We start from the raw sequence: 24878 nt of genomic DNA on the forward strand, positions 1-24878 counted from the left end.
TACCGTATTCTAAATTTTAATTTTCTATCTCGGTTTCACTTGTCCCTTCGTCATCATAAGATAAATCTACTTTATTTGAGTAATCAGATTCGACCTCAATATTTTCCTTTTGTTTAATATTTAATATTTGAAGTTCCTTCTCGTAATCTATCAAATACAAGTTTAATATTTCTAAGTGTTCTTCCATAACCGCAGCGAACACTATAACGTCATCTAAGTAACAGAAACATCCTGAATGTTGTAGATCTGATAATACAACATTCATTAATCTATTGAAAGTTGAAGCAGCATTACATAAAAAAGTACATTCTGTTGAACTAATATTTTTCTGAAAGTAACACAAAAGCAGTTCTACCTAACTCTTTCTCTTTTATGTACACCATTATCCACTTTGAAATGAATAGACAAAAAGTGTTCACTATTATTCAAGCTTTCTAAAGTTTTCTTTGCATTACGTAACAGATAAATGTCTTCAACTGTTACAACAATCACTTTTTCAAATTCTACCCAAAACCTTAATTTTCCATCCTTCTGAGGAACAAATACAACCCAGGATGCAGACTCATACCATCCTCTATTACTTCTTGTTCAAGTAACAAATACAACCCAGGATGCAGACTCACACCATCCTCTATTACTTCTTGTTCAAGTAACAAATACAACCCAGGATGCAGACTCACACCATCCTCTGTTACTTCTTGTTCAAGTAACAAATACAACCCAGGATGCAGACGGATACCATCCTCTGTTACTTCTTGTTCAAGTAACAAATACAACCCAGGATGCAGACTCACACCATCCTCTGTTACTTCTTGTTCAAGTAACAAATACAACCCAGGATGCAGACGGATACCATCCTCTGTTACTTCTTGTTCAAGTAACAAATACAACCCAGGATGCAGACTCATACCATCCTCTATTACTTCTTGTTCAAGTAACAAATACAACCCAGGATGCAGACTCACACCATCCTCTGTTACTTCTTGTTCAAGTAACAAATACAACCCAGAATGCAGACGGATACCATCCTCTGTTACTTCTTGTTCAAGTAACATATACAACCCAGGATGCAGACTCACACCATCCTCTGTTACTTCTTGTTCAAGTAACAAATACAACCCAGGATGCAGACGGATACCATCCTCTGTTACTTCTTGTTCAAGTAACAAATACAACCCAGGATGCAGACTCACACCATCCTCTGTTACTTCTTGTTCAAGTAACAAATACAACCCAGGATGCAGACGGATACCATCCTCTGTTACTTCTTGTTCAAGTAACAAATACAACCCAGGATGCAGACTCATACCATCCTCTATTACTTCTTGTTCAAGTAACAAATACAACCCAGGATGCAGACTCACACCATCCTCTGTTACTTCTTGTTCAAGTAACAAATACAACCCAGGATGCAGACGGATACCATCCTCTGTTACTTCTTGTTCAAGTAACAAATACAACCCAGGATGCAGACGGATACCATCCTCTATTACTTCTTGTTCAAGTAACAAATACAACCCAGGATGCAGACTCACACCATCCTCTATTACTTCTTGTTCAAGTAACAAATACAACCCAGGATGCAGACACACACCATCCTCTATTACTTCTTGTTCAAGTAACAAATACAACCCAGGATGCAGACTCATACCATCCTCTATTACTTCTTGTTCAAGTAACAAATACAACCCAGGATGCAGACTCACACCATCCTCTGTTACTTCTTGTTCAATTAACAAATACAACCCATGATGCAGGCGGATACCATCCTCTGTTACTTCTTGTTCAAGTAACAAATACAACCCAGGATGCAGACTCATACCATCCTCTATTACTTCTTGTTCAAGTAACAAATACAACCCAGGATGCAGACTCACACCATCCTCTGTTACTTCTTGTTCAAGTAACAAATACAACCCAGGATGCAGACGGATACCATCCTCTGTTACTTCTTGTTCAAGTAACAAATACAACCCAGGATGCAGACGGATACCATCCTCTATTACTTCTTGTTCAAGTAACAAATACAACCCAGGATGCAGACTCACACCATCCTCTATTACTTCTTGTTCAAGTAACAAATACAACCCAGGATGCAGACTCACACCATCCTCTATTACTTCTTGTTCAAGTAACAAATACAACCCAGGATGCAGACTCATACCATCCTCTATTACTTCTTGTTCAAGTAACAAATACAACCCAGGATGCAGACTCACACCATCCTCTATTACTTCTTGTTCAAGTAACAAATACAACCCAGGATGCAGACTCATACCATCCTCTATTACTTCTTGTTCAAGTAACAAATACAACCCAGGATGCAGACTCACACCATCCTCTATTACTTCTTGTTCAAGTAACAAATAAAACCCAGGATTCAGACTCATACCATCCTCTGTTACTTCTTGTTCAAGTAACAAATACAACCCAGGATGCACACTCATACCATCCTCTGTTACTTCTTGTTCAAGTAACAAATACAACCCAGGATTCAGACTCATACCATCCTCTGTTACTTCTTGTTCAAGTAACATATACAACCCAGGATGCAGATTCACACCATCCTTTGTTACTTCTTGTTAAAGTAATAAATACAATCCAGGATGCAGACGGATACCATCCTCTGTTACTTCTTGTTCAAGTAACAAATACAACCCAGGATGCAGACTCACATCATCCTCTGTTACTTCTTGTTCAAGTAACAAATACAACCCAGGATGCAGACGGATACCATCCTCTGTTACTTCTTGTTCAAGTAACAAATACAACCCAGGATGCAGACTCATACCATCCTCTATTACTTCTTGTTCAAGTAACAAATACAACCCAGGATGCAGACTCACACCATCCTCTGTTACTTCTTGTTCAAGTAACAAATACAACCCAGAATGCAGACGGATACCATCCTCTGTTACTTCTTGTTCAAGTAACATATACAACCCAGGATGCAGACTCACACCATCCTCTGTTACTTCTTGTTCAAGTAACAAATACAACCCAGGATGCAGACGGATACCATCCTCTGTTACTTCTTGTTCAAGTAACAAATACAACCCAGGATGCAGACTCACACCATCCTCTGTTACTTCTTGTTCAAGTAACAAATACAACCCAGGATGCAGACGGATACCATCCTCTGTTACTTCTTGTTCAAGTAACAAATACAACCCAGGATGCAGACTCATACCATCCTCTATTACTTCTTGTTCAAGTAACAAATACAACCCAGGATGCAGACTCACACCATCCTCTGTTACTTCTTGTTCAAGTAACAAATACAACCCAGGATGCAGACGGATACCATCCTCTGTTACTTCTTGTTCAAGTAACAAATACAACCCAGGATGCAGACGGATACCATCCTCTATTACTTCTTGTTCAAGTAACAAATACAACCCAGGATGCAGACTCACACCATCCTCTATTACTTCTTGTTCAAGTAACAAATACAACCCAGGATGCAGACACACACCATCCTCTATTACTTCTTGTTCAAGTAACAAATACAACCCAGGATGCAGACTCATACCATCCTCTATTACTTCTTGTTCAAGTAACAAATACAACCCAGGATGCAGACTCACACCATCCTCTGTTACTTCTTGTTCAATTAACAAATACAACCCATGATGCAGGCGGATACCATCCTCTGTTACTTCTTGTTCAAGTAACAAATACAACCCAGGATGCAGACTCATACCATCCTCTATTACTTCTTGTTCAAGTAACAAATACAACCCAGGATGCAGACTCACACCATCCTCTGTTACTTCTTGTTCAAGTAACAAATACAACCCAGGATGCAGACGGATACCATCCTCTGTTACTTCTTGTTCAAGTAACAAATACAACCCAGGATGCAGACGGATACCATCCTCTATTACTTCTTGTTCAAGTAACAAATACAACCCAGGATGCAGACTCACACCATCCTCTATTACTTCTTGTTCAAGTAACAAATACAACCCAGGATGCAGACTCACACCATCCTCTATTACTTCTTGTTCAAGTAACAAATACAACCCAGGATGCAGACTCATACCATCCTCTATTACTTCTTGTTCAAGTAACAAATACAACCCAGGATGCAGACTCACACCATCCTCTATTACTTCTTGTTCAAGTAACAAATAAAACCCAGGATTCAGACTCATACCATCCTCTGTTACTTCTTGTTCAAGTAACAAATACAACCCAGGATGCACACTCATACCATCCTCTGTTACTTCTTGTTCAAGTAACAAATACAACCCAGGATTCAGACTCATACCATCCTCTGTTACTCCTTGTTCAAGTAACAAATACAACCCAGGATGCAGACTCATACCATCCTCTGTTCAAGCACATCTTTTACACACTGTTTTTACTCAAACTTGTGTTTCTCTAGTACTCTTTGAGGTCTGTGTGCTATAGGTTCATTGTCATTTAACCATATTTTGTATTTAACGTATTTTGTACGACCAGGTTTATTTCTCCTGCAAATATATCTCTATATTTTTCTGGAATGTTATGACGCTTTCATAATGTTTTCTTTCATATTTCCTAAGAAATGTATCCACAAATTATTTTACTATTTTGTGTCTGATGTTTACTATTCATTATATTATGCTGTACCACAGCAGCTAATGTTTCTCTATTAGTAGCCTTGCTTACTTCTAGGATGTTAGGAAGTATATTTTTTTCTTTTTACATTTTATTTTATATAAACGTTCACTGGTTTATTCCAATAATATTACTAAATGAATTAACACCAGTGCAAGAAACACAGTCTATGAACACAATGAGTGAATTGTACAGTGGTTCTAAAAGAAATCCAAAAGGTGTTCTTTCCAATTACAACATATGTCCCACAGCTTATTCGGTACTTTTGCAAATTCCGTAGAGTTGACTATCATGTTATACAAAGTTTTCATGTTTTTGTGTGAACGAGCTGGCAAAGCACGTAATCAACACTTGATCAAGAAAAATAGTTTTAGAGAGTCAGCCTGATGCGAAGTTGATATATAAAAGACAAACTGCAATATGTGTTTTAAAAAGAAAAGACGAATATTTCAACAAAACATCTGGATGAATCATAATATATATTCACTTGTTATCAATGTTATTCTATTTTCTTCTGTTTGTTTATATTTTTTTCTTCAGGAACATAATAATAAAAAATGTCATTATGATGAGGGAAATAATAAATATATCTAACTAAGAGTTTGTTTTCTCCCTAATTTGTAAACAATTTCTACAATTAAAAAAGAATAGTATTATTGAAGTCTTCGTATATGAATTATAGAAAATTTATTTTTGAAACTAAAATAACTTGTATGTAACTAAAGTAATCAGATTTATGTAGTATTGCAAAATATCTTATGAACAGTATTCAGAACTGTATATGCAGTGATATTATTGGGCCGAACACTCATGTGACATTAACAGATTAATTTTAATACTTAAATAGCCAATCCTCAAAATACGTTTATGTGATATGATGTATGATTGGCAACTGAAGAAGCTTTCTTTCATAATACAATTTTTTACTATATACTGTGACTTCTAACGACCTATTTTCATTTTAACAAATTAAAGCAATGACCGCCTGATTAATTAAAGTTTGCTATTAATCTTTACTACCATCTACAGTCAGAAATCATTATTAGATGTGAGTTTATTATGATCTCAAATTAAAATCTTCTCAGTCAACAGGCACTTACACAAAACAATCTTTTTTCTTTCCTTTTATACTGTTTCAGTAAAACTAGATGGCGCTATATTCAATAACTTTTTTTTAAAGGAAACTTCCATTTATCAAATGAAAAAAAAATGGTTTCTGAAGATTTAAAAGAAATAAAACAAAAATTTATATATTTCTCCATGTATGGCAGATCCAGTCACTACATATAATATTTTTCTAGACCTATTTTAATCGTTTCCTTTTCAATACGTAACTAAAACAGTGTGGAAGAAGGAGGACATTGACCTTACTTTACGTTAACACTTCCATATTTCCTGCATGGTTACAGTTTTACTGTGATACAGGAAAACAGTATGACATTTTATTGTTCATTTTAATAACATTCATCAAAACTCTTAAAAGCACAAACGGTTTTATTATATTCACTAACTTTTGATCTAATGAACCAAGGTGATCAGAATTAGATAATAAATCTATGGATTAATACAACTAATACAGAATAAGATTTCTAGTTCTTAACAGCCTAAATATAATACAATTTCCCATAAGATCTAGGTTACGCCGAAACAAGACATCAAGCTAATAATGTAGAATAATCATAATGTCAACACTTCCATCATCTAATATGGTATTAACGTCCTCTAAGTTTTAGTTTCTATCTCGGTTTCACTTATCTCTTCATCATCATAAGATAAATCTAGTTCTTTCGAATCATTTGATTAGACACAAACATTTTTCTTTTTTGATAACTTCTTTACTAACATCTGGGTAACTTAAAAAGGGTGATTTAATACAACGTCTCGTAATTTCTCGATGTTCCTTGTCTTTTATCTGCTCCCATAACTTCTGCATCCTTCATAGTTAGCTTAGTTTCAGGTTTTGCCAATAACTTAAAATGTAGAATAAATCTTCTATAAAGTCCTATCAATGCACGGATTACTTACATTTTAATGTCAGGTTTCACAACGTCTAGATATTCCATTTCTTTTATCAAGAACTGACATTTGATTCATTTAACCTTTGAAGTTTCTTCTCGTAACCTATCAAATACACGTTTCAGTCTTTATAAGTGTTCACCTATGGTCGTGGCGAACACTGTAACTTAATAGAAGTAACATAAACTTTCTAAGTATTGTAGATGTTATAATACGATATTCATTAATCTCTGGAATGTTGAAAGAGTATCACATAAACAAAAGGACATTCTGTTGAACTGATATTTACTTGAAGATAAGACAAAAGTAGTTTTAGCTTTATCTTTTATTATTACCTACCAGTACCCACTTTGAAATCAATAGACGAAAAGTATTTAATATTACCCAACCTTTCTAAAGTTTCCTGTAAATCACGTAACAGATAAATATCTTTAACTGTAACTACATTCACCAATTTAAAACCTAAACTTTATGTCCTTCGTAGGAACTTATACAACCGGGAGGCATGCGGACTGATACTATCATCTGTTATTCCTTCTAAAAGCACATCTTTCACTCACTGTTTTCATTCAAACATGTGTATCGCTGGCACTCTTTGAAGTCTCTGTGCTATAGGTTTATTGTCATTTAACCCTGTTATGTGTTTAATCTTCTTTGCACTATCAGTGTCACTTGTCATACAAATAAACTCTATATAATTTTAGTAATGTTATTACACCTTATTTATATTTTGTTACATATTTCCTGATAAATATTTCCCTATTTATTTTATTTTGTGGTGTCTGGTGTTTCCTATTCCTCACATTATGCTGTACTACTGCAGCTAATGTTTCTCTGTTAATGGCCTTGACTACTACTACGTGGTTAGGAAGAATTTCTTTTCTTTCACATTTTAGTTCATGTGAACATTCACTAGTTTATTGCAACAATATTGCTATATTAAATAATACAAATAGTATGAACTGCAGTCTATGAATAATGTGAGTGGCAGTTGTACATTGATTGTTCTTAAAGAAATCTAAAAGGTGTTATACCCAGTCATAACATATGTATCTGGTCCTGTTACTTATTCGGTTCCTACGACAATCTCGTTAGAGTTGACAGTCAAGTTATAAAACGTTTTTACGTTTTTCTCTCAACGGGCCGATAACGCACGTAGAGACACTGGAAAAATAAACAATGGCTACACAGAGTCAACCAGATACCAAGTTCATACAAAAAAGAGAGACCACAAGATGTAATTTTCAAAATATATGACGAAGATTTCCAGAAAATTTCTAGGTGAATGAAGTTATATATTTATTTGTTACAAATCTTTTTCTATTTTCTTCAGTTGGTTTATATTTTTCTTTAGAAACATAATAATAAAAAATATTCTTTGTGATAAAAGGAAATAATAAATTGAACCAAGTAATAGTTATTTTTTCTCCGATTTATAAACAATTTCTACGAGATAGAAGAAAATAAATATTAATTTTGTGGTCTGCGTGTCTGAATTATGGAAAATATGTTTCTAATACAAAAATAATGTGTATGTAATTTAAATTATGAGGCATATTAATATGGCAAAACATGGGACGAACAGAAATGAAAACTACAATAACAGATCTGTTTTAACCTTTAATTAACCAACTCTCTAAGTGAGTTTATGGAATATGAAGTAGGATTGGTGACAGGTGAAGCATTCTTTGATAATAAAGTTTTTTATTAGATACCAAGTGATCTACCCACCTATTTTTATTTTAACAAATGAAAGCAGTGGCAGAAAAGCTGGGCCCGGCATGACCTAGCGCGTTAAGGCGTGTGCTTCGTAATCTGAAGGTCGCGGGTTTGCGCCTGAGTCGCGCCAAACATGCTCGCCCTCCCAGCCGTTGGGGCGTTATAAAGTGACAGTCAATCACACTTTTCGTTGGTAAAACAGTAGCCCAAGAGTTGGCTTCGGGTGGTGATGATTAACTGCCTTCCCTCTAGCCTTACACTGCTAAATTAGGGACGGTTAGCACAGATAGCTCTGGCGTAGCTTTGTGCGAAATTCCAAAACAAACAAACAGAAAAGCTAATTAAATTCACTATTGATGTTTTACTGCCATATACATTCAGAAATCATTATAAGAAGAGATTTTATTACAGTCTACGATGAAAATCTACTTAGTGGACAACCACAAAGACAAAAACAATCTTTTCTGCTATCCTTCTATACTGTTTGAATCACATTAAATGTCACTATATTCCAGAACATTAAAAAGAATAAAACTTAAATTTATAGATTTCTCCATATTTGGCAATTCCAGTCCCAAAGTAAAATATTTCTATTGACCTATTTTCGTCGTTTCTTTTATAATAATTAACAAAAACAGAGTAGAAGAAGGAGCACATTGGCTTTAGTTTACGTTAACACTTTCATAGTTTTCATAATGGTTACAGTTTTACTGTGATATAGGAACACGGTGTGATAATTTTTTGGAAATTTCATAAGATTCATCAAAACTGTTAAAACTCAAACGGTTTTATTATATTTACGAAATTCTGATTTAATTAACCAATGGTGATCAGAGTATGATAATATATCTAGTGATTAGTAAAGCTGATTGAGAATAATATTGATACATATTGTCAGCCGTAATATAGGGAATATGTCATAAAATTAATTTTATAAGATTAAGATGGGTTAGTGATAACCATTCTATTTTTACATCGTTTGGGGTCACGTACTCTAAGTGGACATTCTACACATTTCAACATATCTTTCTCTGTCATTTTCACAGTTAGAGGTAACGAATTGTTTAAGGTTAGGGGTAAGGGCATAATCCTGTATTTTTTATTAATGTCAATATTATCTCACATGATATAAGAATGCATAGTGTGGTATTTTAATATCTATCACGTCATATCGTCACTGGTTTGTTATTTTTTGGAAGGAGCTGCTGTGTTATCTTTACTTTTCTAAAAGTGTTGAATATTTAAAGAATTTGCTGCTTTCTGATGGTTAATTGAATTTCTAAGTAATGTGTAATATTTAAGAGCTAAAATTTATACCCATTAAAAACGTATTGGGATTAAAATGAAAGCATAAGGGCCTTATGTCACCTTGTTTATTTAATGGAAAGCACCAGGGCTATCTGAATTTTATTTATTGCAAATAACCTACCCTTGATATTAGCGATTTAAGTCACAAAAGTAATCGATAAGTCGCTAGGAGAATAGAGAATATAACTGTGTTTGTGCAGTACAAGTAATCTTCAGTTTTATTAAAGGGTAAGAATAAAACATTTTAACTTCTACTTTACAAGTTGCTGTGAGAAGAGGAGATTCATAAGTGTAATAGAGTGTGTGATATATTATTTGTTACATTACATTACAGTGATATATATATATACGTGGTTTATACGAATATTTAACGAGAATTATATAAATAAACAAATTAAACATACAGATTAATTTGTAGTGCATTACCACTTACAACAGTAATCAAATAATTAATAGATGTCTTAAAACATAAACGTCCTCAGATTAACAAAGAGAAAGTTTCTTACTCTTTATAAACATGAAGATGACCTAATAAGGTGGAAACGTTGTTCTCTTCTTTATCTTAATAAAAGTTTCAATATCCAAACCAAACGTCTTCAGATACGTTTTCACTTCAATTAAGTTTCTCGTCATCACGAATAAACTCCCCAATCCTTTAAAAGTCATTAACGTTAATTAAATAACTTACTTTTAACAACATCCACAATATGAGGTGTTAACTCAAATTAAATAACACTTTATATATGTTTTTATTTTCACAACGTCTTAGGATCTGAATTATCGCCGATAGAAATGGGGTTCTGCAATGTGAACTTTATTCAATTAACAAACTTTAGGTTTTTAAGTGAAGGAACAATATATACTTGAAATTACTACAAACTTAATGTTAAATACAATACTTTGTTTTGAAATTTAGTTTGATTTTTTTCGGTAATAGAAAAGAGAGAACAATAAGCTGAATAAAGTAGTAAATATCTGTCTATCTGTTTTTTATTGGTGTTTCATGAACCCGTTTCGATACAGAACTAAATGTTTGTTGAGGTTCGTTTCTATAGAATATATTTCGAATGTTAACAATTCGAAAAAAAATATTCCAGAAGAAATATTAATACATGGCCAAATATTCGACCCTGAGATTTTTCTTGTATCTGTACTCACATTCTTGTTATCGATATTTAATCAATAAGCCAGCTGTTTATATTGGAGGTTGTTTTAAGTTTCTCAGTAATCAATCCTTCGTAACTTTATTCCATACTGTAGTGATGTCAAGATGTTACAGTTTCTTCCTAGTTCCACTCATTAATTCAGTGTCCATAGTTTCCACAATCCCTTTACAAACCTCGATAACGTCAACTATTTACAGACTAAACGCTAAACGAGCAGCGGAAACTTTCTCAACATGTTTTATAGAATTAATGTTGTTCTATAATCATCATTGGTTTAGCTTTTACGTGGTCTACATGTTGTTGAAATTAGTTGAAGCTTTACCCAGCTCTCGAACAGGGCAAGTTTCGGATTTCATCTTATATGTTAGACAGGCATTTAAGATGTGAATCAATATTTATATTGTGAATTAGCGGTAACTCTTTTATAGTCCATAGTTCTTGCCCGTAGGGAAATTCTTATATTTAACAGATTTCCTGTATATTTAGTTTTACTTGTTAAACTATAGAATAACGTAATTCATTGAATTTTAGTAGAACAAGTTCTAGACAATCTATGATATCCACTATTCTTTAATTTAATTACGTCAGTTCCATAACCGATTTATATTTCATTTAGGGCATACTATTGAAAAGGTAAGTTCATCTTTTGCAGATAAAATAATCAAGTTCCTGCTGTCTTAATTTTGCAAATATAAAATTATTCTATTTTTGCATAGTTCAGGATCACATACACTATGGAACCTTGTATATATTTCAGCATAACTTTCTCTGTCATTTCCACAGTTAGAGCTAACGATTGGTTTAAGTATACAATCCTAAATAATTTGAATCTTCTATCTGTTGCTTTCAAAGGTATCTTTATGAACACTCATTGTGAATCCTTTACTGCGGCTGTCTTTACTTCACTTTATGTACAATAATTTCATCTGACAGTTAATGTAATTCACTTGTACAAATAAACCATGAACTCACCTTTCTGTCTCCAGGTATTTACAATACTTGTACTGACGTAGATAACTCATCACACTATTTTCAACTTTAAATGATAATTGTTGATAATGATTCTGAATTCTGGCCCAGCATGGCCGAGCGTGTTAAGACGTGCGACTCGTAATTCGAAGGTCGCTGGTTTGCATCCCAGTTGCGCTAAACGTGCTCGCCCTTTCAGCCGTGGGGGCGTTATAATTTACGGTGAATCCCACTATGCGTTGGTAAAAGAATAGCCCAAGAGTTAGCGGTGGGTTGTGATGACTAGCTGCCTTCCCTCTAGTCTTACACTGCAAAATTAGGGACGGCTAATGTTTCTCCTCCTGGTTGGGGGTTGTGCAGTGGGCTAACAATCTACTCACTTAAAAAACCAGCCTGTTAATGAATCCGCAAGCGATTGCGGCCCTATGTTCCTTCACGGAATCGAGAGGCATAATAATAATAAATAAATTTTGAATTCTAGAATTGAAAACTAACATTTTAGTTTTTGCTTTTTGACGCTCAGATAGTCTTATTTTGGTAGGTATCAAAGTGGTAGTAATGTTTACTAGGGCTTAATGATACATTTTTAATTTCCTTCTTTTGTAATTCAAGTGTCTGGTTTAATTAATTCATTATAATCATATGTTAAATTAAACATTTCTATAGATACTTGTTTTTGATGTTATGTTTTCTTCTTTAATTCACGTAAATTATCTGTGGTTGCAAAAATTTCAAAATATTTCCACTAGCGTCTATTAAACCACGTTTGGGAGTTCGATCGGAAATCGGAAAGCTATATTTAATATTCTTTAAATCTAATAACAAATATTCTATCCTAACAGGATATTGTTTATCTTACGTATTATAATTTTTAATTAATAGTTCCTATAATATCATTACTGAACATGAGATACCTGTTCCGGAATTTGTCACATGAAATTGACACTGTCATCGAAACTAACATGACCACTCACGTAAAACGATTTCTCGAACAATATTAGTTCTTCTCGTAATCAAACTATTAATCGAATGTATTGTGGAAACGGTATATTTTCAGCAATTATCCACTTATCTCACGATAAAATAAAATTTCATTCTTCAATAAAAATCATGCCCGTCTTACTCTCTTGTGGTACAATACTCACATTCTTTACCGCCATGTTTACACTCATCTTTATTATAATTATCGTTGTAAACCTGCAGATACGTCAACTGCTAAAACATATAAATCTTATAATCACAAACACATATTTATATAACTCATACAGTAATGTCTATATACATCCTGTATTTTCTACGTATTTCTAATTACAGCTATGCATTTAACTTTATATATTGTTAAAAGCTCGTTGTGCACCACTAGTTTCGTCACTAAAAGTGACATTAACTCTCTTAATGTCGTTTTTTATCCTAGGTACAGCTACGTGTCGGTTGAAATTCACTCGTCTTTTTGTAGGGGTAAGGATCACTTCTGGTTAAGTTGGTACATGACTACGTCATGTAATGTTATAATCATGGGTTACAGTATCAGATTACGTCGTTATAGATGTTCTTCAGGCGCTGTTCTTGGGTACATGGACTTTGACGTTACTAGACAAGCTAAACATGGAGTAATCTATGTCAACAATTTCATCACCTAATATACGGCATTAACGTTCTCTAACTTTTAATTTTCTATCTCGGCTTCACTTATTTCTTCTTCGTCATAAGATAAATCTAGCTTATTCGAGAATCAGATTCAACCTCAATATTTTTTTTTTGTCAATCATCTAGTTTTCATCAGTCATATATTCGTTCTGATAGGGTTTCCTTTCCTTCAGTTTGTTTAATCTTTTAACACCTAGCAGTTTGCTTATATCTTTCTTCAGAAACATAATAATAAAAATGTTCATCCTGGTAAACGAAATAATAAATTGAACTAAGTAAGAGTTTGTTCTGTTCCTGATTTGTAAACAATTTTTATGTGAAAATTTTAAAATCTTTCTTTCATAATATAGCTTATTTATTAGATACCATGACATCTAACGACCTATTTTTATTTTACCAAATGAAAGCAGTAGCTATCAACCTAATAAAGTTCACAATTGATGCTTTATTACATTTTACGGTCAGAAACCATTATTAGATTTGATTTTATCATAATTTTAAATTAACATCTCATTACTCGAGTGGCATATTCTGCTTGAGTAAAACAAGGTGGCGCTATATTCCAGAAACATTTTGACAGGAAACTTGCATCAATGAAATTCAGTTTTTGTAAATTCCAGTCGCAAATGAAATATTTTTATTGATCTATTTTTGTCGTTTCATTTTTAATAGTTATTTGAAACACTATGGAGGAACGAACTCACTGGCTTTACTTTACGTTAACATTTCCATATTTCTTGCATTTTTACAGTTTTATTGTGATATAGGAAAACAGTATGACATTTTATTGTCGCGTTTAATAAGATTCATCAAAACTGTTAAAAGTCAACCACTTTATTATATTCAGTAGCTTCTGATCTTAATTAGTCAAGTGATTAATAGAGCTAATTGAGAATAAGATTTCTATTTATTAATATCGATAATATCCCATAAGATCTAGGTTATTTCTAAAGTAGATATCAAGCTGATAATGTAGAATAATTACAATAAAATAAGTGAATAAAAAGAAAACTGATAAACATTATAACATAAATATTTACTTCACATTAGTGTTAGTTTTATTAATTTCTGAAACTTTGCATTTTCTGTACACTTCCTCAGAGATTTTTAACAAGTAGAAGAGTTTATCAAAGAGTACTACAACCACACAATATGTACATAATATATATTGCTGAAGGCGTGTTTCTTTTCAGATCGGAAAATATAGCTCAAGGAATATTATTTAAGTTAGCCTTTTGATACATAATAACTTATGGACATTATAAATTTAGTATATTACAGTCATTACAATAAACAAAGTTAGTGAAACTAACCTGAAAAAAGAATGGAACATGCCATACGAAGAACATACCAATGTTTCGGAAACATGAAAGTAAAGTACATCAAACATTTGAATTGATTTCAAATCAGTTTATTCATTTTTTTAACAACTGTGAAGTTAAACAATTATGCAGATAAAGGAACTTGTTTAACGAGAACGTGAGTTGTTAATCATATATGCTATACCAACTGGGAAAAAACTCTTAAGATATCAATACCTGTCAATAGAAAATAGCCTTCGAAAAGTTTATTTATATTCATGTGTGTGCATGTTTTCATTACAGGAAAGTCACTTCGGGCTATCTGTTGAGTCTTACGTATATTCAGTTGCCTCTACTGTGAAACATAGAACATTAAGTAATAAGAAATAACTATTGGACGAATAGTGGAACGTATAATTTAAGTAAAATGAGAACTTTACACATGATGACAGAGTTATTTCTTTCTTTTCATTACAATCTTAATTATTTAATGTGAAAACTTTTATTTGTTTTCTATTTTATCAATTTATTATTATTTATTTATCTATCTATTTATCTATTAAAAACTTCCATTTTTTAACTGAAATCCTAATTTCAAAACATGAAAAAAATTTAAACTTAAATTTATAGATTTCTACATTTTTTTTTTTTGCAATTCCATTCCCAACATATAATATTTTATTGACCTATTTTCACCGATTCCTTTTGAATAAATTACTGAAACAGCTTTACTTTACTTTAACACTTCCATATTTCCTGCATGGTTACAGTTTTACTATGATGCAGGAAAACAGTTTCATATTTTATTGTTATATTTAATAAGATTTTTTTAAAACTGTTAAAAGTTTTACGAGGGGTCCCGCTCGTACAGCAGTACGTCTGCGGATATTCAACGTTAAAATTATGGGTTCGATTTCCTTCGGTGGACTCAGCAGATATCCTGATGTGGCTTTGCTGTAAGAAAGGACACGCACCCTCAGATAGAAGGACAAAAGTTTGGTTCTCATACGCTAGTTCAATTAATTATGAAGTAAAACTTAAACAAATACGAATAATTTATGTAAATGAAAGATATTTCTGAAAAAAAAAGACCCATTCGAAAAATACCTTTTATTCTGTTTCGTTCAACATTCTGGGACAATATACAAAATTTCATTTGGGACGAGTTGAGGGGCTGGATGGTTTCTCCGAGAAACGATTTAGCAGCTGTGGAGGCCGATGAAGATACGATATGGCTCTTAGATTTTTTTATAGATTACTAGAGCATCATAATCTAATCTCGAGGAACATACAAATTCAAATTCAAAACTTCATATTTCATCTTTGTTTTCGTGTTACTCTTTAGCTGCCACTTGGGTAGAGAGCTCGACTCCTAATCTGATGGTCGCAAGTTCGAATCCCCGTCACAAAAAATATGGTCGCTCTTTCAGCTATGTGGACGTTATAATGTGACGTGCAATCTCATTATTCGTTGTTAAAAGAGTAGCCCAGGACTAAGGGTGGGTGGTGATGACAAGTTGCCTTCCTTCTAGTCTTATACTGCTAAATTAGGGATAGCTAACGCAGAAAACCCTCGTGTAGCATTGCGCGAAATTCACAAACAAACGAAACTAAACCAAGTTTTAACTCTATTTCTAAAGGATACACCATCCCAACAACTGTAGAGAATGTTAACTATTAGTATCAACAAACTTTACGTCAAAACAAAATTTGAATGATTATTTGACTGTTGTTAAACTGAATTTCTTTTCTTAGCTTTATTTACGTACGTTTATGAGGCTCTTATACATTCAGTTCTACGTAACAATGTTAGTTATTTTGATAAAAAGGTGTATGTAACATCGTACGTCATATTCAATGCAACCGCGGAAATAACTTGTCCTTATGAAAGTTTCGATACTTATGTAAAAATTCATTACAAATGACATTTACTTATGTTCATTGTGGTGGATATATCTCACGATTGTTTGAGGTTAAACACAAAGCTACGCAAAGGGCTATCTGTGCTTAGCTCACCACGTCTATCGAAAGTCGGTTTCTAGTTTTGTATGTCCGCAGATATGTCTCTGTGCCACTAGAGGGCGATATATTTCAGGAAACAAAACAAAACTCACTGAAAAGCCCAATTTAATTTTCGTGGTAATGAAAAAAAAACGTACCAGGCAGTAGATTGGGGTCTACAGAATATTAAACCGAGGCACCTTTGCTATTGTTATTAAAGTTAAGAATGTTGAAAAGATGAAGACGAAACATATCCAGTTTAACGAAATATATATTTTTTCGTATTTTCATGAATAAACACTAGTCTCACCAAACATGCTCGCCCTTTCACCCGTGTGGGCATTATAATGTGACGGTCAATCCCACTATTCGTTGTTAAAAGAGTAGCCCAAGAGTTGGCAGTGGGTGGTGATAACTATCTGCCTTCTTACATTGCTAAATTATGGACGGATAGCGCATATAGCCCTCGTGTAGCTTTGCGCGAAATTCAAAAACAAACTAACTTTTAACTATTCGTTACTTAATTAACTTCTTTAATTAGTTCATGGCATACATTGTTTTACCTTTTATTAATGGATTGTACTCATGTGTGGATTGAGATAAAGCTTGCTTTGAACCTCTACGTTGTTATTTTTTGGAATATTTTCGTTAGTTTTTATTAACGACAAAACCGTAGGTAAAACAAAAATATCTTCATAAAGTTGTTCTTTCGTCTCATTATTGTATGTTATCTTTCAAGTTTCTGAAACAAATATTTTCGTGATTCTTCGTTTGTACACAAAAATATGATTAGGCTTCCCTGGATCCTGAAATAAGAGTATAAGAAGCTTCCTGTTTGTAAGACGAGACGATTATAATAATTTTGGTTGTTCAAAGAAAATTCGTTACCATTAACTTGGTTCTATAGCACTCGTCTGAAGAACGAGCGGTTCTACCTCATATTTACTGACGCTATACTCGCTTTACTTTGACCTTCGCTGATAAAGCGGTAAGTCTACGGAGTTACAACGCTAAAATCGGAGGTTCGATTCCCCTAGGTGCACTCAGCAAATAGCCCGATGTGTCTTTGCTATAAAAAAACACAAACACACACACTACCCGTTATAAACTAGTGACGTCATTAAAAAAGGACAGCAAACGAAACATAAATATGTAAGTCAACATATATTCATTCACAAAAATGTTTTGTTCCTGTTGACATGAACCCTAACTAGATAGTGTTGCTGTACTGTTCAGGACAGTTCAGTTGGTTGTTTCAAGTTACGTACACAAATACAGAAGAGTCTACTTGGGATATTTGTTCAACAGGTTTCGAAATGTTCAGTGTCATGGAACATTATATAAATTTTAATTGGTAATTAGGGGTGGGATTTGTGATTCCTCTGAGAAAAGGCCTAATATTCTATACTTTGTATGTTCGCTCTTCAATGTAAAAGTGTTTTTTCAGCCCAAACGAGCCGTTTTTGCATATAAATTTCTCAAGAAGTGGGTTTCTCGTCATCACTGATTTGTATGTTCACCGTTTGATAGAAAGTCGTTTTTATATTATCATAAGAAGATATCTCTCAAAAATAATCAAACTCAACTTTTTACAACGAAGTGTAAGAAACCTAAGTGTGATATATGTTCTGACGTCAAGTTTTAAGTATGACAGATTTAGTTTTTTCGGACATTGCAATAATTTTATTAGAATATGCAGATACTATCACTGAACCAACAGGCCAGTCTAATAACTTGTGGCAGGGATGTTTTGAAATGAACCATATGAGAGTATAGTATAATGAACGATATTACTTTAAAGTCACACCTACAACTTTGCGTGTTAGGCTTAACTAAGTCTGTTAAATATGACTGAGTCTTCACAATTCACGAAATTAAAAGTAAAGGTTTTACTCAGTGTCAACATGTTATTTTGAACTAAATCGAAATTCAAAACAAGTTGTTTAGTTAGATATCAGTTATCACACTGAGACTTCTACTCAGAACTTCCTAGTACACTACGCCCTTGACATTTTTCTAAACGTCTAAAAGTATTTGACTCTTAAACGCAAACGAGATGCTGAAAACTTCGTGTCTAACGTAACGTCAATAAAGCTTGTTTTTAAATGTTTCTAGCAACACTTAAACATAAGCATCAAGTGAATTGCTACATAATGAGAGAAAAAACGAAACGTAAAATTACTTAAAAATTGTTGTCTGGTAATCGAAATCGTTAAAATCATGTTTAAAAATATCGAACAAACCGAAGAAATTTTGAACTTGTTTATAATTCCATTTGAGTATTTCAATATTTTTATTTCTGGGAAACAAAGTGAAACAAACTGAATGCAGTAATAAAAAAGTGAAAATGTTTGTTTGTTGGTTTTTGGAATTTCGCACAAAGCTACTCGAGGGATATCTGTGCTAGCCGTCTCTAATTTAGCAGTGTAAAACTAGAGGGAAGGCAGCTGGTCAACACCACCCATCACCAACTCTTGGGCTATTATTTTACGAAACAATAGCGGAATTGACCATAATGTTATAACACTCACACGTGCTGAAAAGGTGAACATGTACGATAGCCGTGTTTGGGATCCGAGACAAGCACATTATGTAATAGTCGAACGCTACCTTTCCATCAGGTCACGCCATGTCTGCGTGTTTAATAAAATATTTATTGTTTGTACTTCATGTTGTCTTGTTTTTTTTATTAATTTAAATAAAAGTAGATCAGCCTAGCATGACCACGTGGTTACGGCGCTCGAATCATAATCTAAAAGTCGAGGGTTTGAATCTCCGTCACACCAAAAATACTCACTCTTTCGACCCTGGGGTCGTTATAACGTGATGGTAAATCCCACTCTGCGTTGGTATAAGAGTAGCCCAAGTGGTGATGACTAGCTGCCTTCCCTCTTGTCTCATACTTCTAAATTAGACACGGCTAACGCAGATAGCCCTTGTGTATCTTTGCGGGACATTCAAAACAAACCAAACTTTACACATTACTAACATAAATATGTTGTAATAAATACAGCTGAATAATTCCTCACAAGTTTTATTATATACATGTCTCATGAACTTGACAACCTTAACTTTAATTAAGCCACGTTAAGCGTCTTTCACATCAATCACAGGTCGCATTAAGTAAATTATGTACATATAAAGTAAGGTAATTTTTTTACATTCTTTAAGCAATAGTTTTTAACTGAAACATATCTTCATACCATACTTCAGACGAACAAAATTGTCTAAGCAATACAAGTTGAAGAGAGTTTTATTATAAAGGTCAAGAAACTTGTGAATGTGAGGCATACAAAACTATCTAGTACCGTGAATGTCATATAACAAGGGTTGGTTTGATTTGGTTTGAATTTTCGCGCAAAGCTAGTCGAGCGTTATCTGAGGTAGCCGTTCTTAATTTCGCAGTGTAAAATAGGCAGAAAACAGCTAGTCATCACCACTCACCGCCAACTCTTGGGCTACTCTTTTACCAACGAATTGTGGGATTGACCGTAAAATTGTAACGGTTCCACGGCTGAGAGGGCGAGCATTTTGGTTTCACGGGGACACCAACCCGCGATTCTCAGGTTACAAGTCGAGATATAATAAGAGAATATTAACTGTTACAGACGTTGTTTTACCTATATCCTGTTACATTTTCTTTCATGTATAACATGAATTATGTAACATATGTTGAGACTGAGAGACTTTAGTCGCTCTGATAATTTTGTTATTGAGCTTCTCTTGGACTATTTTTTTTCTGTTTTGTGTATATTTCATCAATTAACTATCTTTTTTTAATTTTATAATAATCATAATCGTGGATAATCTTAATTTTCTTACTTTGTTGCCTGTTTTTTAGAAGTAAGTTTCAATTTAAAATACTAAAATTCGGAGCTCAGTTCCACTCTGTGTACAGAACGCAGATCGCCTATTTTTTGTGCTTGGGTTCAAAAGTCACCAATACATTGTTTTAAAACCTTTAAAATATAGATCAATAAGTTGGTTTGTTTTATATTATTTGTTTATGATCAGTATATTTGTTTTATATTGTTTATTTATGATCAGCATATTTGTTTTATATTATTTGTTTATAAGAAGTAGATCTGTTTTCTGTTGTTTACTTATAATTGGTACATTTTTTATGTTGTTTGTTTATAATAATAAGAAATAATTAATTTAAGAAAAACCAAAACAAACGCAAAGGAAATAACTTACGTCGGTTATTTTACTTAGGGAGAAATGAAGGTTTTTTTATTCAATGTTTATATTAATTTTATGATTATCAATACCCCAGCGTTTTTTAGTCAATTCTGATATCTTATAACATTAAAATTCAGAATTCGATACCCACAATAGGTGAGAAACAGGTAGATATTATGTAAAAACTTTACATATAACTGCAAACAAATGCAGCATTAGCTTATTACAGCTTCATAATAAAAATAAAGTTAATTTGCTCCATAATATTTCTTTAAAAAATTGCAAAACTAAATTGTATATCTTTGTGCCTATTGTTCAGAAGTAATGAGAAATATTTCCATTTCTCTAATGGTACTAACAGTATTTTTTAATCACTTAGATAAGTTCTCCAGTTGCTCAATTAATTATCCTAGTTTCGTCTCAACTTCTTGAGTTGTGTAGTTAAACCAAATAGTCGCTGACAAAGCTATGAAATTTCACAGAGGAGAAAACAGAGCCTCCAATGTGCAAGGGTCCAACTAACTGAAACGTACAAATAGTTTTAAATAGATTTTCAAGTCTTTAGATAATCATTCGGTTATTAAGCATCTTTTTCACTCAGAAAAAAATTATTTAAAAAACAACAACACGATTTTCGCTAAATTTCGAAAAATAAACAAACGAAAATTTAATCATGTCATTATTGTTATTTCACTCCAGTATACATTAAACACCTCTCGTTTTTGTCAGCTTTCCAACGCATACATTTTAATATCCTTTACTATCTTGTACGTCATGAAGAATGATATGAAGATATGTTTTAGTTAATAACTATTTATAAATCATAAAAATGCGGATTGTATCCTTTGCTGCAGGTGTCTTTACATAAGTTCATGTGTAATACATATAAATCTCTTCACCATTTGTAGGTTTCATATATTCTAAGTACGGAAGTAACTTCCTATCATTTTCATCTAACATTTTTTGTAATATATTTGGACGTATAAAGTATGAAATCAACTTTTTTCTCTTCAGCTACATATATAATACTTGTTTTCACCTAGATAAATCAATTTCCAATAGTAAATAATAATTTGTGTTAGTTATTCTGAATTCTAGGTTTGAAAACTAACATTTCAGGTCCTACTCAATAAAGTTCAGACTGTCTGATATTGGTACGTTTCAAAATTTTCTAATGTTTACTAAGACTTAGGAGAATTTCAGGTCATCTAATTGAAGAGACTGGTTTAATTAGTTCATAAAGTGACATGTTAAGTTAACCATTTATATTTATACCTGTCTTTGTTGTTCGATTTTCTTGTTTAATTGACGTAAATCGTTTGTATTTACTTATGCGAACAAAAATTTGAAAGCATTTTCACCTGCGTCTATTTAACCACGTTTTCATGAAATCCGATCGGAAATCGTGATGCTATATTTAATATCCTTTAATTCTAATAACAAATCTCCAAATGTTAAGAAGATATCGTCTAAATCAGGTGTCATAGTTCTTAGTTCCTCCTTGTATCATCCTTACTGGACATCAGATTGCTATTACCTGATTTGTCATATGAAATGAGGTAATATTTTCCCAACCACCGTCATCGAAATTATCACGACAACTTACGTCAAAAGATTTGTCGAACAATATTACTTATTCTTGTAATCAAACTATCAATCGAACATACTGTAAAAATTCGAAAATTATTCACATATGTCATGATAATATAAGATTTTCTTCTTCAATAAAAATCATACGCGTCTTATTTCTCATTGGTAAAATACGTTCTTTGCCGCCAGGTTTCCACTCATAAAAAGGATAATAGGATAGTAAAGCGACAGATATTTCTACAACTAAAACATATAAAGAGAAATGTCCGATAACCTCTCAGACACACATATATATATATACAAAATATTTAATATTGTTTATCCACGTCCTACATTGTTAACTTAAGTCTAATTACAGCTACGGCTACTGCTTAATATATCGTTAAAAGCTTCTAGCACACCAAGTGTTTCATCAATAGAGCTAACATTAACTCTGTTAATATCATTTGTGGCTCTATGTACACCTACTTGGAAACAAAATTTCACTCGTTTTTAGTAGGGGTAAAGATTACTTCTGGTTGAGTTGGTACACGACCACGTGATCTAAGGTTATAATCATGGGTAACAGTATCATCTTACGTCGTCATAGATGTTCTTGATATACAGACCCTGTTACTTGTCCTCGATACTAATGTGGTATTAGCGTCTTCTAACTCTTAATTTTCTATCTAGGCTTTACTTATCTCTTCATTGTTATAAGATAAATCTAATTTATTCGAATAATAAAATTGGACTTTAATATTTTCTTTTTTGTCAGTTATCTGGTTTTCATCAATCATATATGCCTAAAGATATGGTTTCCTTTCTTCAGTTTCTTTAATCTATTAACATGTACCAACTGTTTTCTTTTTTTACACATTTTTGTATTCTCAAAATAGATTAAACTTGTTTGTTTAAGTGCTCTGAAAGTGTCTTTCCACAGTTTTACTTATTTCTTGGTGTTTCCTCTCTTAACGATAAGGGTATATAACAACAATTTATATATTAATTTTATTTCATTAGTTTTGCCTTTTTATTTGTTTGTTTCTCTCTATCCTGAGCATGTTGTATTAAATGTTTTTTAATTATCTCAAAGGCTAACTGCAGTCTCTGTAAAAGCTCAGTCTTGTAATCATAACCTTCTGCGTGATAAAATATTTTTATGGTCATTATCTCTTGCTTTGGCAGCAGTACATCTCTACCATGTAATAGAAAAAACGGGCTTTCCAGAGTAGACTAATTTTCAGCACTTTATTAATAAATGAACCTACTCTTCCCAAGTTTTATTATCTTTCTCACAGTATTGAGAGATTATATCTTGCAAAGTTCTGTTGAATATTTCTACTAATTCCGTAGCAGCTGGATGGAAAGCAGTTGTTTCAGTTTTCTGGACACATAACAATTGATCAATGTAATTTTCTAACGTAAAAACGAAGTTACCATCTCTATCCATCAGAAAGTAGTGGGTTACACCGTGTCTCGCTATTATGTTATTTGCAAATACTTCAGCAATCGTTCTCGTTTTTTTTGATCATGCAGCAAGTTATTTATTAACTCATCTTTATTTTGTTCACTAATCTCATAATCTAAATCACAAATTATTGGGCTACACACTCACGTAAATCAACAGATCAATTTTAATATTTAATTGGAATGAAGCAGGATTGGTGACAGTCGAAGCTTTTTCTGATAATACAGTTATTTTATAAGATCCCATGGTATCTTGCCATTATTTTCATTTTAAGAAATTAAAGAAGTGGCGGAAAGACTAATTAAATTCACTGTTGGTGCTTTACCGTCATCTACAGTCAGAAATCTTTATTAGATGGGATTTTATCATAATCTTGAATCAAAATTTCATTTGTCGACAGGCACACACACAACAAAGTTTTTTTCTTTTAAACTGTTTCAGTCACACCAGATATCACTATATTCCAGACAATATTTGATAGGACATATTTATTTATCAAATGAAATCATGGTTTAAAAACAATTAAAAAAATAAAACTTAAGTTTCTAGATTTCTCCATTTTTGTCAATTGCAGTCCCAACATACAATATTTCTATTGACATATTTTCGTCGTTTCCTTTTCAATAATGAACTGAAACAGTGTTGTAGAACAGTGTCTTTGGCTTTACTTTACGTTAACACTTCCATATTTCCTGCATGGCTACAGAATACCTGCGATAAAGGAAGACATATTATTGTACAATTTAATAAGATTCATCAAAACTGTTAAAGGTCAAACAGTATTTCTATATTCACTAGCTTCTGATGTAATGACCCAGAAAGGATCAAAATTTAATAAAAAATCTGTCGATTCATTCGATATAACATAACCTATATTACAGGTATTATAATTAATAAAGATAGTGTAACTATCCTTAAAAAAAG

The 24878-nt window shown here is 32.7% G+C and overlaps 1 protein-coding gene and 1 long non-coding RNA gene across 3 annotated transcripts in view; one reads left to right on the forward strand and one right to left on the reverse strand.

The window, feature by feature from the left end:
* Positions 1-24878, forward strand: part of LOC143254148 (uncharacterized) — a 420077-nt gene that overhangs the window by 343227 nt on the left and 51972 nt on the right. The gene's annotated exons all lie outside the window — the stretch shown is intronic.
* LOC143254170 (uncharacterized) overlaps positions 5869-24878 on the reverse strand; it is a 101562-nt gene continuing 82552 nt past the window's right edge. Inside the window, exons 2-3 of the long non-coding RNA XR_013030056.1 lie at positions 10155-10301; positions 5869-7785 (exon numbers count right to left, since the gene is read on the reverse strand). This is a non-coding gene — a long non-coding RNA (uncharacterized LOC143254170). The remainder of the gene's footprint in view (positions 7786-10154; positions 10302-24878) is intronic.

This window comes from Tachypleus tridentatus, chromosome 6 (genome assembly GCF_004210375.1).
Source record: "Tachypleus tridentatus isolate NWPU-2018 chromosome 6, ASM421037v1, whole genome shotgun sequence".
Classification (NCBI taxonomy): domain Eukaryota; kingdom Metazoa; phylum Arthropoda; class Merostomata; order Xiphosura; family Limulidae; genus Tachypleus; species Tachypleus tridentatus.